General features: G+C 40.0%; 1 long non-coding RNA gene across 1 annotated transcript in view; it reads left to right on the top strand.

Moving 5' to 3' along the window:
- LOC138167306 (uncharacterized) overlaps positions 1 to 14881 on the top strand; it is a 57940-nt gene extending 43059 nt beyond the window's left edge. The window contains exon 3 of the long non-coding RNA XR_011169860.1: positions 14619 to 14881. This is a non-coding gene — a long non-coding RNA (uncharacterized lncRNA). The remainder of the gene's footprint in view (positions 1 to 14618) is intronic.
- Positions 14882 to 16598: the final 1717 nt, after the last annotated feature.

The raw sequence follows: 16598 nt of genomic DNA, 5'->3' as shown, positions 1-16598 counted from the left end.
GCCAGTTCTTCTTCTTCTCTGTCCTGTGCTCTTCTTCTGAATATTTTAGATAAATACAGGACATGAGTAACCCTAGTTGGCTCTCTTTTCATTACGACATCAAATGATCTTCAATGTAAATCCTTTAGGGCTTACAAGTAGTTCTGTGGTAGGATTGGTGTGGAATGAATTATAACTAAAAATATTTCCCTCCACTAGCTTAAAGTCATACATTCAGTGATTCACTCATTCCTTTGTGTTAAGTCAATAGTCTTATCTTCTTCATGAATCCCCTTTTATAATGCATATAACCCACTATGGTATATCCCTAGTAAAGCTCTAACACCTTTATTAGATTCCTTTCCTTTGGTGCACTGGCTGGTGACTGAGAATATTGATCTGCTGGGATAGAAAAAACCACAGAAAACAAGAAAGATAGAACAGAAAAGGCAGGCCAGGGCACCAGAGAAAGACGTTGCCCACTGGATCTCCAAATGTCCTTCTAGCTCTGAATTGTCATTAGTTATTTAAGTCCAACCCTGGCAAAGGTAGTTTGAGATCAATGCGATTGTACCTCCTTATAGATATTGTCTTAAATTCAAGTCAGCATAACTAAGGGAGATATGCTGTCTCAATCTCTGCTTCTGTGTCATTTTTTTCTTTTTAGCCTACATCAAGGACTCATTTGTTTGCAGTAGTCAGTTAACAAGCATTTTTAAAGACCTAACATGTGCCAGACACTGTGCTAAGTGCTGGGGAAACAAAGAAAGGTAAAAACCAGTCCTTGCTGTCAAGGAGCTTGCAATCTGATAGGAGAGATGACATGGAAATAACTAGGCCCATGTACAGAGAAGATGAGAGGCCATCTTAAAGGGGAAGGAAATAGCAAGTGGAGAAGGGTCTTCTGCAGAAGGTCGGCTTTGGGTGGAGTCTTGCAGGAAGTCAGGGAAACTAATAGGCAGATGTGGGGAGGCAGAGCATTCCAGGCCCACATGAGGGCTGGTGTAGAGACACGGTGACAGGGGATGGAGTGTTGTGTTTGAGGCATGGAAGGTATGTGTCTGTGGTGGGTAATGAAGGTGTCTGTGGAGGGTAATGAAATGTAAGTAGACTGGAAATGTAAGAAGGGATCAAGTTATAAAGAACTTTAGATCAATCAGTTCTTTTCAGTTGTGTCTAACTCTTCATGACGCCATTTGGGGTTTTCTTGGCAAAGAGACTAGAGTAGCTTGCCATTTCCTACTCCATTTTGCAGATGAGGAAACTGAGGCAAACAGGATTAAGTGACTTGCTTAGGGTCAAACATACAGCTAGTGAGTGTCTGAGGCCAGATTTGAGCTCAGGAAGATGAGTTTTCTTGATTCCAGGCCTGGCACTCTATCTGCTGTGCCATCTAGCTGCCTAGATATCAAATAGAAAAGTTTATGTTGGATTCTGGAGGTAGCAGGAAATCTTTGGAGCATATTGAACAAGGGATGACATGGTGAGACCTATACTTTAGAAAAATCACCATGGCAACTAAGCAGAAGATGGATTGGAGAGATTTGAGGAAGCAAGACTATTTAGAAGGCAATTGCATTTATCCAGGGGGTTGGTGTTGAGGGCCTGGACTAGGGCAGTGACTGTGTGAGTGAAGAGAAGGAGTTGCATACAAAAACACAAAAATAAGATTTAGCAAAAGATTACATACGTGGGGTGTGAGAATGGAAAGTTGGGGATGACACTGAGGTTAAAAGCCTGGGGGCCTAGAATGATGGTTAGTAATAAGGGAGTTTGGAGGGATAGAAGTTTTAGAGAGAAAGATATAAGTTCATTTTGGATATACTGAGGCATCTAAAATCCAAAATATTCAAAACAGAACTCATTATCCTTTGTAATGCATTTATTGCAATGTTGGAAAAGAGCCCTACAGCACAAAGTCCTTCTACCATGAAAGGCAATGTGATTGAGGGAAAGAGCATTAGATTTAAAGTCAGAAGACATGGGTTCAAGGTAATATTTATTAACTGGGTAACCTGGGCCAGTCACTTATTTAATCTCTTTGAGTCTCAGTTTCCTTATTTTCAAAATAGAGACAGTAACATAGAAATTACCCCCTCATGAAGTTGTGAGGAAAGGTCTTACACCTTAGAGTAATGAATTTAGCTCCCCCAGTTCATGGGATCTTAGATCTGGAGCTGGAAGAAATATCAAAGGCTGGCTGGCCATTTGTACTCCTCCTTCATTTAAAGATAAGGAAAGTGGGACCTGGGGGAGTTGAGCGACTTGTTGATGGTCACAGAAAAAACAAGATTTGAACCCAAGTCCTCTGACCACAAAACAACACCCTTTCCATTGTACTAAGTATTTTTCCAAGAAGGAAGAGGTTCTTTTGGATTCTAAAATCATAGCACCCTACTCCATCTACAATTAGGTTTGCCTTGCCTCTGTTTATTTGCAAAATAGCTAAATCTCCAGCCAAGAGTTCCACTATTTCTTGTGCTTTTGAAGCAGCAATTAATTCTTTGAATGGCAGATGTGAATGTACACGTGTGCACACATGGGCTGAGAATCCTTTGGTGAAGCCAGGAGAATACAGAGTTAGCCTCTTGTGTGTGCCATCGAAAGTCCATTACGTACTCTATATGAATCATGACAGTTTTCTACTGGGGCAGGGAAATGTAATGTACAAAACCTTTATCAACCCTTTAACATGGTCTGAATAGGCAACTATTGGGAAAGTCTGTTTCCTGCTGTTCAGGCATTTCTGTTTCCCTCTCAGGAGCTGGTTTCTGGAATGATTTTAGGCCACAAATGTAGTGCCTCGTGACTTTGATGATTCTACTGCTTCATCCCCTGCCATAAATTCTGGGTGGATAGATCATGATCATGCAAACTGATACCAAAGTATGTGGTTCTTTTTGTAGTGTAAACAAGTGGGGACTGTAGGGGGTGGAGAAATGGGCAGGGAGGTTCTTCATAAGGCTAAGTTAAACTACTCTTTAAGTCCACAGTCTAGTTTCAACAAGAAGTGGCCATTTAACTCATGATCATCCATGGTAAAGAACTTTGTGATGCCTTTGAAATATGAGATTGTTAGACAATGAGGGTGTACACTTGTGTACACATTTAATTAACTACTCCTGGAAAATGATAAGCAATTCCTCAGGCCTTTGAGCTTTTTTCTGTCCAATCTTTGGAGTAATTGTTTTGTATTTATAATTTGCTTGGAGATTTCAGAGTTCTTTCCAAAACTTATATACATACATACACACATGTATGTATGTATATACCCTTGGTGCAGTAGATAGAGCTCTGGACCTAGAGCCAGGAAGACCTGAGTTCAAATACAGACTCTCACACTTACTAGCTGTGTGACCTTGACCTCAAAGGGTTGTTGTGAGGATTAAATGAAATAATGTTTGTAAAGTAGTTAGCACAGTTTAGCTGTTCCCTAGTCAGTGGGCATCTCTTTGATTTCTGTTTTTTTGAAAAAACAAAAACAAAAACAAAAAACCAAGGAAAAAAACAAACAAAAAAACAAACCCTAAACCAAAACCCTGAAACAACCACCAAAAAATCTAAATTACAAAAATTATCTTCAATAATTGAAAAAGAAAGTATTTTAGCTCCATTGTTTCTCAAGGTTTAGCTAATTTTTTTCTTGTCCTCATCTACCCTCTTACATATGTGGCTGAAGTTTATGCACTATTTTTGGTACTTAATGTTCTTACACAGATGTGCTTTCTCACCTCAGTGGTAGTAAAGGATGAGTCAGTCCTATAAGTGACTAATACTGACTGCACAGGGTGATACTTCTTATCAGCATATTCCTTTTTCCTCTCCTACCCCCAGCTCCCATCCAGGGTTTCTTTTGATCTTATGGGATGATGTCTTTCAGGTATCACAAGAGAGAGGGATTTCAAACATGTATAACTGGCAGAGGGCTCTGTGTATCAGTAGGATTTGGGCATTGGTCACCAAAAGATATTCAGATTCTTAGTGGCTAGTACACTAACCTTCTCCAGCCCTCAACATGCTCATATCCCTGGAGATTTTTTGATTAGCACAGTCCAAAGGTTGTGTTTAAGAATATTGTAGAACATCCAACCTTGTTTATTCCTGCTAAGTGGTCCCTGAATCCATTAGAAAAGAACCTTCTCTGTCGAGCTATAAATATTGAAATTTGTTCTCTCTTGGTTACATAAATAACTCCTTGCAGTAAACTTGCTTCCAGGATGATTACAGTCCAAGCCCCTAAGAAAACATGACCAGTAGGTACATTGGAAAGAAACCTTTGAAATTTAAAGTACCTAAGACACTGTACAGTTAAGGAGGCTATCCATCTTGACTCTTCTGTGATGCAGGGAATGATGGGAAGTGGGAGGTTCAGTCCAAGTGTTGCCTGAGGTCCAAAAATGGCCGGAAATTACTCAGATCTCTGCTCTCATGAAGGATAATTGAGTTATCCTTTGGAAACTACCCTTTAAAAGTTCATTTCTATTTCTTTGGGGACATTTTTTCCTCTCTGGGTGGGAAGTATCCCTTCTAGATATAGGAGTGAAGTCTTCTGAAAACAGGCACCGAAATAATGAAGGCAACATTCCCATCAGCTTTTCATTGACTTGCTGCTGAAACTCCATAGATGTGCTACCTCTCTCAGTTGAAATGTCACCTCCTTAAGATCAGATGCTGTCTTACTTTTGTGATGTTGTATTACCAGAGTTTAAAACAATGCTTTGCACATAATGACACTTAATAAGTGCTTTTTCATTGATTAAAGAATTCTAGAGCACTACCTTCATGCTATCTAAGTCAGGACTTTGTTATAAGTGAGAGAGTGTAGTATAGGGATATCAAAGCCTCTCTAATAGCATCTAAAAGAAAAAGGTAGAAATCTAAGTACAGTAGAACCTTGGTTTATGAGTAACCTGGTTTACATATGCTTCACTAGAGGAGGAAAATTAAAAAAAAATTGTCTTGCAGGATGAACAAAATTTGCAGTATGAACATAATTTTTGTTTCACCCCTGGCTTAGAGGTGCTAGCCAGAAGCTGCTGCTCTCCCAGTGAAGATGTTGTTATGGGAATAAGGCAGAATGAGGAAAGTGGGGAAAGGCTCTCACTCTTTTGCTGTAGAGCCAACTGGCAATCCTCAGCTAGCCCCTGCACCAATTGGCATTGGGCCTCACCCAACAGGCCACCCAGCTCCCGAGGGCCCTTTGGAAGAGGCACTGACCCATCCTGAAGGTAGTTCAGGATTGTCCCAAAATGATGACCACTCCTGTCAATCAGCACCCAACCTTTAGTCTGTGAACACCTCCATGGCCCCTGAACATAGCTCTGAGTATGGAGTCCTGTTTGGGCAGGGTCTGTAGCCTGGTGTGGTGGAGCAAGCCTCCCGCTTTCAGCTTCACATACTTGGTGCTCAGACTCAGTGGTTTGCGATCCTAGGCAGCCCCTGCCTGTGCCTACCGCCTCGAGGGTGGGAAGTGTGGGCAGCAGTGCCTGGCTGGGGTCGGGGGTGCTTGGGACCCCAGGGGAGGGGGTGGTCGGGTCCTAGGCCCGAGGCCTTAGCTGCAGAAGCAAAATCACTTCCCAACCCCCTCCCTGCCCCCTGCCAGGCTCCAGGCCACCCTCTCTCCCCCACCCCAGTCCTACTCACAACATCTGACCCTGGTCCTCAGATCTTGACCCTCTCCATGAGCCCTTCAATTCCCTACCCCACCTCCCCCTACTTCCAACCCCTCCTCCCTCTTGTCACCCTCATGCCAGCCATGACTCTTCTCAAAGGTAAAGTGCAGGTTAATTTGTTTTGTTTTCAGTTTATATTGTGTACTAATCATCGTTATTGTATTTCAGGTTCATTAGGAACAAAAAACTTACTTAAATTTATAAATAATTATTTTTATATGAATATTTTTGGAGATGTGGTACCTATCATCTGACTTTACTTTTCCTATGGGAAAATTCACTTTGCAATGAAAACAAATAACATGACAAACAGAATCTCATAATGAATTAAATTTGTAAACTAAAGTTCTACTGTAAAGTTATTTAAGAAAGTTTAAGATGAGAGAGGTCTGCTTAAGGGAGATAAAGGAAAACTTCATTAAGGAGATCGTACTTGAGTTTAAGTTTGAAGGAAGTAATGGATTCTGGTGAGCACAGGTGAAGAGGAAATGCATTCTAAGTCTAATGTATTCTAAGATTGGGCTGTACAAGTGCATGGAGACTGAGGAATGTAGGATGAGCTTGGGAGTAAAAGTAGTAATGGTTTTGATTTCCCCATCAAATCAACTACCACCAGCAAAGTTTATAGACCACCTGTGGGATGAGTGCTGTCCTAGGTGCTGGAGCTGCAAAGCTAAAGGTTTAATTACTCAGGGAACTAATAACTTAGCTGAGAAGTCACAAAGTATACAGAATTAGCAATTAATACCCACATAAGGTAATATCTGCTAAGTGCCATAAGACTGGGATCAGTGTTAAGCAGTATAAGAAAATAGAGGAAAGAGGGACCACTATGGGTTCAAAAAAGGGTATATGGAGCTCTAGGACTCAAGCCAGCCCTTCTAAGGAAAGATAGGACTCAATTTGGAGGTTAGGAGTGGAGAAGTCATTCAAAGTCACAGAAATACTGACTTTTAAAGGATTTCACATGAATTAAACTTGTTCTGACTGATCCCAGAGACCCAACAATGGATGGCAATTGAAAAGAGGAAAATCTAGACTTGATATAAGGAAAAAAAAACTTCTTAAGACTTAGAGCTGTCCAAAAGTTTAGTGGGTTATCCTGAGACATAGTGGATTTCCTATTACTAGAGGTTTTCTTGCAAGGACTAAATTTTTTAGATTTGTTACAATGAGGGCTTTTTTTCAGATATGGTTGGACTAAACTGTTTCAGAGGTCCTTGAAATTCTGTGATTCTGTGAAGGAATTTGAACAAGGGTATAAAGATAGGAAATAGGCTTGTTGGTCGAACAAGGGGCAAAATAATTTCACTATGACTGGAGAGTTGTATAGTAAGATTGGAAAATTAGTTAGGAACCAAGGAGTAGTTAGAGTGCTGGACCTATAGTTAGGAAGACTCATCTTCCCAGGTTCAAATCTGGCCTCAGATACCACTAGCTGTCTGATCCTGGGCAAGTCACTTAATCCTATTTGCATCAGTTCTTCCTCTGTCAGATGAGGAGGAGAAAGAAATGGCAACAATTCCAGTATCTTTGCTAGGGAAACCCCACTAGGGGTCAGGAAGAATAGGACAAGACTTAAACAACTAAACAACGAGCCGGCAAAAGAAGGAATTATCAAAAGTTTTTGAGCAGGGCTCGAGGTGGGGAATAGAGGATGATTAGTCTGGTAACATAAGATTGTTAGATTTAGGACTGAATGGGGTTTAAAAATAAACTGATCTGACCTTCTAATTTTACAGATGAGGAAACTATATCAGAGAAGTGAAGTAACTTGCCTAATGTCATACAGATAATAAGAAGCAGAGCTGGAATCCATCCTCAGGTGCCCTGACTTCAAATTTAGTGTTCTCTCTTTTAGACCACACCAGTTCTTGGTGTGAAGGATGGATTAGAGAGTGGAAGGTGTAGAGGCCAGTTAGTTAGGAGACTATTTTAATGGTTCAGATGCTAGGTGTCAGGAATTCAAGATGAAAGTGGAATGAACATATATGAAAGATGTTATTGTCATTGTTTAGTTGTTTTTCAATTGTATCTGACTCTTTGTGACCCTATTTTTTTTGGCAAAGACACTGGAGTGGTTTGCTGTTTCCTTCTTAAGCTCATTTTACAGATGAGTAAACTGGGGCAAATAGGGTTAAGTGAATCGCTCAAGGTCCCATAACTAGGAAGTGTCTGAAGCCAGATTTGAACTCAGGAAGAAGTGTTTTCCTGATTCCAGGCTGGGGACTCTATCCACAGCACAACATACCTGCTCTTATGTGATGTTATGTGCAAAAACATTACAAAGGAAGAGATTAGTTATTTGTGGGATGTGAATGATGAGGGAGAGAGGAGAATTAAAGTTTATTTCAAATCTTGCCTGGACAAGATGGAGAATGATGGTACTCTTTATAGGAATGGGAAATTCCAGAGTAACAGTTTACTTATGGGGAGAGATACTCATTGAACCCTTAACTTCCTTCAAAGCCCCCTTTGAGAGCTATCTTTCCTGCTCCATTCCTAGCTGTACCTACCCTGAAATGACATTAGATTTACTGTGTCTGCATTTTGTACACATTTATATGTAAACATATTGTTTCCTCTAACAAGACATAAGTTCCCCAAGTTCAGAGAATGTTCCATTTTTGTCTTTGTACCCAGAGTATCCAGCTCATTGCTGAATGATTGCTGACTGAATATGTTAACAGGATTTTTACTGAGCCAATCTCTAATGTGAGAATGCTCAGAGATGCACAAAATAGGCCTAGACACACTTTCTAAGGAGTTTGGGATCATCTGTTAATAGCAAACTCAAGGCCATCTCAGCTGAACATTTGGTATTTTCAGGTTGACTTGGCAGTTCCAAGACACTGATGTGTTTTATTTTTTTAAAATAAATTTCCAACCAAGAGCTTATTAGGTGTTTATTCTCAGAATCAGATCAAATCTTTTGAAATTCCTTTCAACCACTCCACCTATAGAATTCCCAGCAGGGGATGCCTACAGAATTTATTAGTGGGGCATTCACGGACAGAGGCCTTCAGAACTCTGAAGCCAGTTGGCCCCAAGATGCTTTTGAAGTTTTAATTTTTGAGGGTTTGAATGCATGTGTCTGTTATAATCACATTCATATTGTTGGATGCCATGTGGAGGGAGGGAAATGGCTGTTTAGCCACATAGATGGGATTACAGGCTGGGCCTGCAAGCCAAGTTCAATGACATGGTTACTTCAGATCTCATGTTCAGAATCCACACCCCATGTAGCTTCTGAGGTCTCAGAAAAAGGCCTAATTTTCCTTTGCGATCAGAGGAGAGCGAAACAGTCACTTAGTCAACAAATGTTTCTTAAGTGCCTACTATGGTCTAGGCACAGTGCTAAGCACTGGGGATAGAAATAAAAATAATTTTAAAAAAAGATAGTAGGGAGGCTAGGTAGTGTGGTGAATAGAGCACCGCCCTGGATTCAGGAGGACCTGAGTTCAAATCCAGTCTCAGACATTTAACACTTACTAGCCCTGTGACCTGGGGCAAGTCACTTAACCCCAATTGCCTTGCCTTCCCCCCTTCAAAAAAAAAAGACAGTACCTGCCCTCAAGGAGCTTACAATCTGATGGCTGAAGACAATACACAAAAGGAGCTAAAAAGTAATGGGAGAGCTTGGTGGGAAGGGGAGAGGAGCACCGGGGAAGATATCTGACCTGGGGCATGGTAGAAAAGAGAAGTCCCAAACTAGGGTAGCCAGGGGAGAAATTATTTATTCTAAGCTGAATTCTCTCCTTAAATGGATGTTTTTGGAGTTCATGGCTCCACCCTCCAATCCGAGGGATCCAAGGGGATAAGGTGGAATCCTAAGAATTTGCCTTTGATTGATTTCCTATTTCTGCTTTCTATTTGAGAGCCCAAAGAGGGAGAAAGGGCATTGATTTTCCTGTTCTCTTTCTGCTTGGCATCTATAAGATTTTCTTGTTTCTCCAGACCATGAGCTTATCTGTAATTTCCCATCAATCAAAATAGATGAAGTTAGTTTGGTTAGGATTTCCTTGGAGAAAGCTTGGATCCAATAACTTATGATGAAGGCCCTCATAATCTCTACATTGAAGAAAATCAAGGCTTTCATTAAAATGAATTTTATAGGATCTCATATCATATGATCAAATATTTACTTTTCTTTGTTGATTTCTTGAATTTCAGTTTCCTTATTTGTAAAATAAAGGGGTTGGACTAGTATATATTGATGTCCCTTCTAATGTTAAATTCTTTAATCTCATGACCCTACAATCTTCTCTTTTGATGAATGTCAAAGGTAAGGAATAACAAAATTTCCCTTGCTAAGTATGACCAAGAAAAGGGAATCTCTTTTTTTTCTTCAAGTCCTGGCCTTTTCTGTTTATTATTTTTTTCTTGGTTAATTTAGACAGTTAAGTTCCAGGATATTCTCTGGGTACCTTGTCTAGCCAAAGCCTGCTGGGAGATATTAAGTTAGCCCTTTGGAAAACATAGCAGATACCTTAAGCTGATTTTGCTGATCTCCCAGAGGGAGAGATGAAGGCTTCTCCCCTGCACATTCCTTTCCAATGTGGTACATGTCTTGTCTGGCCAGACTTCTAGACTCTCTCTCCCTGAATACTCCACTCAGTTGTTCTCAATGTTCTCCTGAGAAGACAGGGACGTTTATTATTCTTGAAAGAGGAGTAGACACAATTGAACATTTTCCTTTTTTCTTTTTATTTCTAAAATTATTACCATAATTTCTCTACTGATTGGCTGCTTAGGCCCAAAGATACGTTCAGTCTCCAAGGCTGAGCAGGGTTTGTTGGCAGCTCTACATGTATATAGAGAAAAGGGATTTGTATTAGAAATGAAAATCAGTGAGTTCTTGATCAGGCTATGGGCATGACAAGGAATTGGTGGGACAGGCACATGTGTTGAGTGCTTCCACTGCCACGTTTAGGTTACTAGAACCTATCCAGCTTTACCATCCATTTTTTCTTTTGTTTGTTGTTCTTCCAGCAACCCCGACATTTTATACTGCATGGATTTTCTTTTTCCTGTCTCTGGAATCTGGTTAAGATCACAACTAATGAAGTTTCCTTTTGTTGCCCTCCCTGCACTGATTAAAACAAGTAATGCTTCATCTATTATGGGGAATTCTCTAGCACACATTGCTCATGGATGTATTGCTGTGTGATTTGAGGCTCAAGCTGAATACAGGTATTCTGTGTTTGCAGAGGTAGTTGGCCCAAACACATGCTTTTTATTACTTTTCAGAAGGGGAACATAACTAATTCCTCACCATTCATTCCTGTGGCTGGGAAACCCCTCTTGTTAGGATAGACCTGCTCATTAGGAGGAATACTGCCAAATGGGAATGAGCTGGAGGTCTGGGGGACTTAAAAATGTCCCATTTGAAGTTATGCACTATTCATTTAATTAGACCTGATAATGGGCCACCAAAACTTTGTTTTCTTTTGATAGAAGACAGTAGACAAGAAGAGGTGAGACTTTTTGTGAGGGGGAGCAAGACCAGGAGCAGTTCTGGTGGCTGGTGTCCTGTGTGGGGCAGTTGGTTACACTGGGCGTTTGGCCTTTGCCTGGAGGGTCAAATAATGGAGCCTTAGAATTGTATTCTTTTGAGGTGTGTCTATAGCTATTAATGAAGTGTCCCAGGAGACATGCCACTTGTGTTCATTGGCTTTCCATCCGTGCCTCTGCGATTGTGAATGGGACAGATGTTACACATTTAAAAGCTGAGTTCAACATACACATTGTTCTTTGTCTTAGGGGAGGACATGCTGCTATTTGTGAAAGGACAGAAGTAATGGGGCTTTCTTTCTGAGGCGTGGTTGTGTTGATTTTAAGTATGTTTCTTGATACTTTTGTTTTTACATTATCTTAATTTCCAAATACATCTCTCCTCTATCTAGAAAATAATTCCTTGGAATGAAAATTTTTTAACAAAGAGGAAAAACAAGCAGGATCCCAAATTTTAACATTCCCTCTGGGCTTTCTCTTTGGGCTCACTCAGCTCATACTGGCCTTGACAGGTTTAGTCCCCAGAGAGGTGATTACTGCTTTTTAATTCTTGGGATAATTCTAAGGGTAGCTATCCTCATAACACTAGCTCATAAATCCCTACTGGTTTACTTTCTCATAATAATCAGGTGCTAGACTCAGTTTTTTTATTCAAAGACTCAGTCAAATGACGTAACAAGAGCAGTAGCTACAAAGCATTTTCCCCAGTACCAGGGCACACTCTCTCACAAATACACATAGAATCCATAGGGGAAGAATGGACACAAATCTAAAATACAATGGCAATCATCTTAGGGAGGAGAGGGAGGGAGAGAAAATTTAAAACTTATGGAAGAAAATGTTAAAAACTAAAAATAAATGAAGTTAAAAAAATAAAATAAAGGAGAGAAAAAAATACAATGGCAATGAGGCACATATTTAGGGAACACCAATGGCAAATCACAAATCCAGAACTGTAGGGTCTCAACATCCTTTATTTCCCTAAAGGCTTCTTAAGCAGTTCACTTTGGTGTGGACCATCGATGAAAGGTCATGTTATTGAATAGCTTGGCTGACTTCTCAAAGGGCATGACCTCTTTGCTAGATATGTGGCTCTGCTATACTTGCTCCTCATAGCATATGATGTCTCAGCTAGCTAAGCCAAGACAGGTCCTGCTACTGTGTTGGGTCAAGGAGGTCACTCAGTGACAGGTCCTGCTACTGGGCTGAGTCAAGGAGGTCACTCAGTGACTATTCTTATCTCCTTGTTTGGCTTGGCTGCTTTTGGACTGTGCTGGACAAGCCTTTCTGCTATTGAGCTGTTGCTGCTAGGTTGGGCAAGTTTAAGTCACAGTGCACATGTAAAACCAACTTATCATCACAAATGTATTAAAGCAGGTGGTACATCAATTCATGAAATCAAACTTTATTGATTATTTAATAATACAAACATCAAACCCTCTAAGAACAAATTAGCAACCTGATTCCTAGAGGTGCTGGTAAGTGTAACTCAAATTGGTGCTTATGAGAAGGTTCCCTCTCTACTCAACTCATTTCTTTTCTTTTCTTAATTAATTTATTTTTAGTTCTCAACATTCATTTCCACAAGATTTTGAGTCACATTTTTTTTTCTCCTGTCTTTCCCCTAACTCAGCTCTTTCCATGACAGCATTCTGGCAGGTCCCTGTCAATCAGCAACTGTTCTAGAGCAAACATATGATGCCCACATTTCCAAGTGCTGGGAATACAGATTTCTGCACCTTTTGCAATGCAGAAACAGATCGATGCCTGGGATCTCCAATGGTTTTGTTGTTGTTGTTCTGGCTAAGGGTATTTACATATGACAACTAAGTTCTGATTTGGCAATCAGTTACCTAAGTTTATGATGAAAGGAAGCTATCTCTCAAAGCTGACAACATTAGCAAGTGTTTATCAGTCATTTATCAGATTTATCAGACTTCGTTGCCAAACTCTACCAATCCAGCGCTTATCTTATTATGAAAAAACAGCTTACATGACAATGACTTAGTAGCTAAATGAAGGCTCAAAACAAAATGATGCTGCTCATGCTAAGTTACCATACTTATTCCCTCTCCAGTCAGGCAGATTGGTCATCCTCGAAACAGAGGCTCCGCTGGAGTGGTCCATTTCTTGGACTTCTCAGGCTTGCCCTTGAATGAACAGCTGAGGTCACTTATGCTTTCCTGCACTGCTCAGCTGAGTCTACTCTCAGTGTTTTCTCAACTAGGGCCATGATCCTTTCCTTTGAAGCCCTGAGAAACTGACTCTGAGCTTTTTTGTTATTTCCAGCAGGAGATGGGAGAGATCTAACCTCTCTGGTTCCAACAATCCTTCCTGGATCAAAACTCCCTTCTGTTAGAGACTTTATCTTAGGGTGATAAGTCTCAATTAGGTTGGTTCTGTTTCCCTTACTTCTCTGGTGATTTTAGAGACAAAGGTGTGAAGGCCCAGGAGACAAATTCCTGGTCCCATTGGCCTCTTCATAAACTATTGAGCTCCTCAAACATCATATCCCCACCAGGGTGGGGAACATATGTTTTGCACCTGAAAGTCATTTTTACATTTCAGTGTTTCTTTCTTTTAGCCTATCTAGATATCCAGATTTTGCTGAAGTCTCACCAGGGCAACCCCTCTTCCCCCATCCCTTAGATAAGCTACATATCAGTTGAAGCTGATAGTATATGCAATATTAGAATATTCTCCTACCTCAGCAAATGAGGGGAAGGAGATGGAGGGATGAGGTTTTCATTGTGGCAGCCTGGCTCTCTGATGTAGCCCCCACTGAGGCTGTCATTCATTAGCTTAGAGAGTGGGCAGGCAATCAGTTCCCTTTCTATGGAAGAGAGCAGAGGGGATAAAGGAAGGAAGATTGAACTGGATTACAAGACTTCCAGAAGTGGCCAGCTCCTACTATAGGAGTGGCTTCCTCCAGGACATCTTTTATCAGGACTGTGTATCCTTCTGTTTGATTCAAACTGCAGCTCATGGAGAGTGAAAAGAAAGTGGTTAGAAGGAAGAAAGTTGAATATTGGTCAAAGTAAGGCTAAAAGGAAACATCTTTTGCCATAGTTTATGGCTTTATCAATATTTTTAGAGAGCAGCTAGGTGATGCAGTGAATAGAGTTCTGGGAACCTAGAGTCAGCAAGATTCAACTTTCTGAGTTCAGATCTGTTCTGACACTTACTAGCTGTGTGATCCTGGGAAAACCCTGTTTGCCTCAGTTTCCTCTGTAAAATGATCTAGAGGAGGAAATGGCAAACCACTCCAGTATCTTTGCCAAGAAAACCCCATATGGGGGTCACAAAGAGTTGGACACAACTGAAACGACTGAAGAACAACATGGCCCTATCATTTAGCTCACTTCCAGGCATCTGCTCCTTACAGATTCCCATTCAGGGCACCCATTTTGACTCAATTCCACTGAACACCTTCTTTCTCATTCCTTAAAACAGGGAGAAACAGAATGAAGTTAAGGCCTACTCCTCCTCTTATGGGAAAGAGGTAGAACCTCTGCTGAAGACTACAATTGATGCTGGTAGGTAGCTTCTATAAAAACAGAGTCGGTATTGTGGGGTGCTGGACAGACATGGCACCCAAACTGGGCAGGCTCATTGCAGTCCTCATGCAGAGGACAATGCAATGAGCTTATCACAAGACATTGACAACCTTTTACCATCAGAAGCCTAAGTTACCTTCCTCCCACAAATGCCCTGTATACCTGTGTTCCCTGTATGTATGCCTCCATATATGATCCCTATGCATGTCTACTCTTTCTACCAATGTATGTATTTGTGGGAGATGGCGCCCCAGATTTATGAGGGGAATATTTTATTTATACTCTTCTAACTAGGCTATTTTATTAAAAGTCTTTGCTTTGAATTATGTTCTATGGCTGACTAATACAAATAAAATATACAATATTTTAAAACATTTAAACAACATTTTTATTTTAGTATTTAAATAAAAATTAACATTTTATTTTAACAATATATTTTAAAACATTTAACAATATTTTTAAACATTTACTCCAGAATTATAACCCACAAAATTTGTTTACTGTCTAGACAATAGTTAAAAATAATCAGACATTTATTTTTTTAAACAGATGACAGAATGACCAGAAATATATTTATTCAAGGAAACAAAGATGGCAAAGAAAATACTTGAAATAAATTACGATGAATTATAGGTAATTAACATTCATATCAATGTATATTTCTTAAGTGTCTGGCTCATAATTTCAAAAAATGAATTTACCACAAATTCTTCCAAGTGTTAGTCAATATACTTAATTACTTTAATTTCCTTTAATATAAATGAAAAATATATGTAAATAATTTTAAAGTTTATGATATTATCTTTAATTGTTCCAAATTTATATCCATGTTCAAGAGCCAAGCCTTCTCTGAGATGTCTAAGACTCTCTTGGTGAAATTTCCCAGTAACAGTAAACCAGAATTATTTATGTATATGTGTGCAAGAGTATATATGTGTGTGAATTGATGTGAGCCTATAGAGAAATTGAGACTGTGGTAGCCTTCTAGGGTTCAGAGATGAAGGGGTCCCAAGTACTACAAGAGATTTTAGAGTTAGAAGTGATTGGAGAGAACTTTAAGTCATTGTCTCATTTTACAAATGAGGAAAGCCTATAGTAGTTAATTGACTTGCCCCACATCATATTGTTGGTAAGAAGCAGAGCTGGTATTTGAACCAAGCTCCTCTGCTACCAAGGGTAGCAGGCTTGGATCTAGGAATAATTGTAGGGAAAGCTGATGATACGTATATAATTAAATTCACATGGCCCATGTAGTATAGACCTCCAACCATAAAAATCTTTAATGTCTCTGCCTTAGAACCACGTGTCCCATCAGCAATTCAGTATATCAATTATCGTCTTACTTTTATCATTGGTGGTATGTGTGTGTGTTCTAGAAATTTGTTTTCTTGATCTTGAAATGGAGAAGATGATTTTTGTCCATAACAACGTCCTGTGCTTTGGTTAGACTACTTTATGCTGGCCAAGAGTTTCTAGACAATCCATTGCTGACATTATGAGCATCAGGACTGATTTTGGATTGCATTCATTAAGCAGGTGATGTATAGTGTGATGGGAAGCAGGAAAAGGTGGATAGAGATAGTGGCAAGATTAAAATGCTGGGTGGAGATAGAAGGAATTGTCATTCATTCATTCAAGTGAGAAATGATCAGATCCATGTCCCAAAGGCTCTGAAACTCACTTTATAAGAGCACAGAATTAGAACTCAAAGGACCTCAGAGGCCAGCTAGTTGAGGACCAGGTAGTTGAAGTGATTTGTTTAAAGTCACACAGATAATAAGTATAAGAAGTGGGAGTTGAGTCCAAGTCTCCTGACTCCAGTGTGCTTTTTCCCCTGACCCTTTAACGTTTACACAGTGCTCTTTCTCTTTTTGGA

The sequence above is a fragment of the Petaurus breviceps genome, unplaced genomic scaffold (genome assembly GCF_028583685.1).
Source record: "Petaurus breviceps papuanus isolate PSGF00001 unplaced genomic scaffold, PetGlider_PUasm1.0 229, whole genome shotgun sequence".
In the NCBI taxonomy this organism is placed as follows: Eukaryota; Metazoa; Chordata; class Mammalia; order Diprotodontia; family Petauridae; genus Petaurus; species Petaurus breviceps.
Note: the sequence above shows the minus strand (reverse complement) of the source record. Positions and strands in the feature narration are given on the sequence as shown.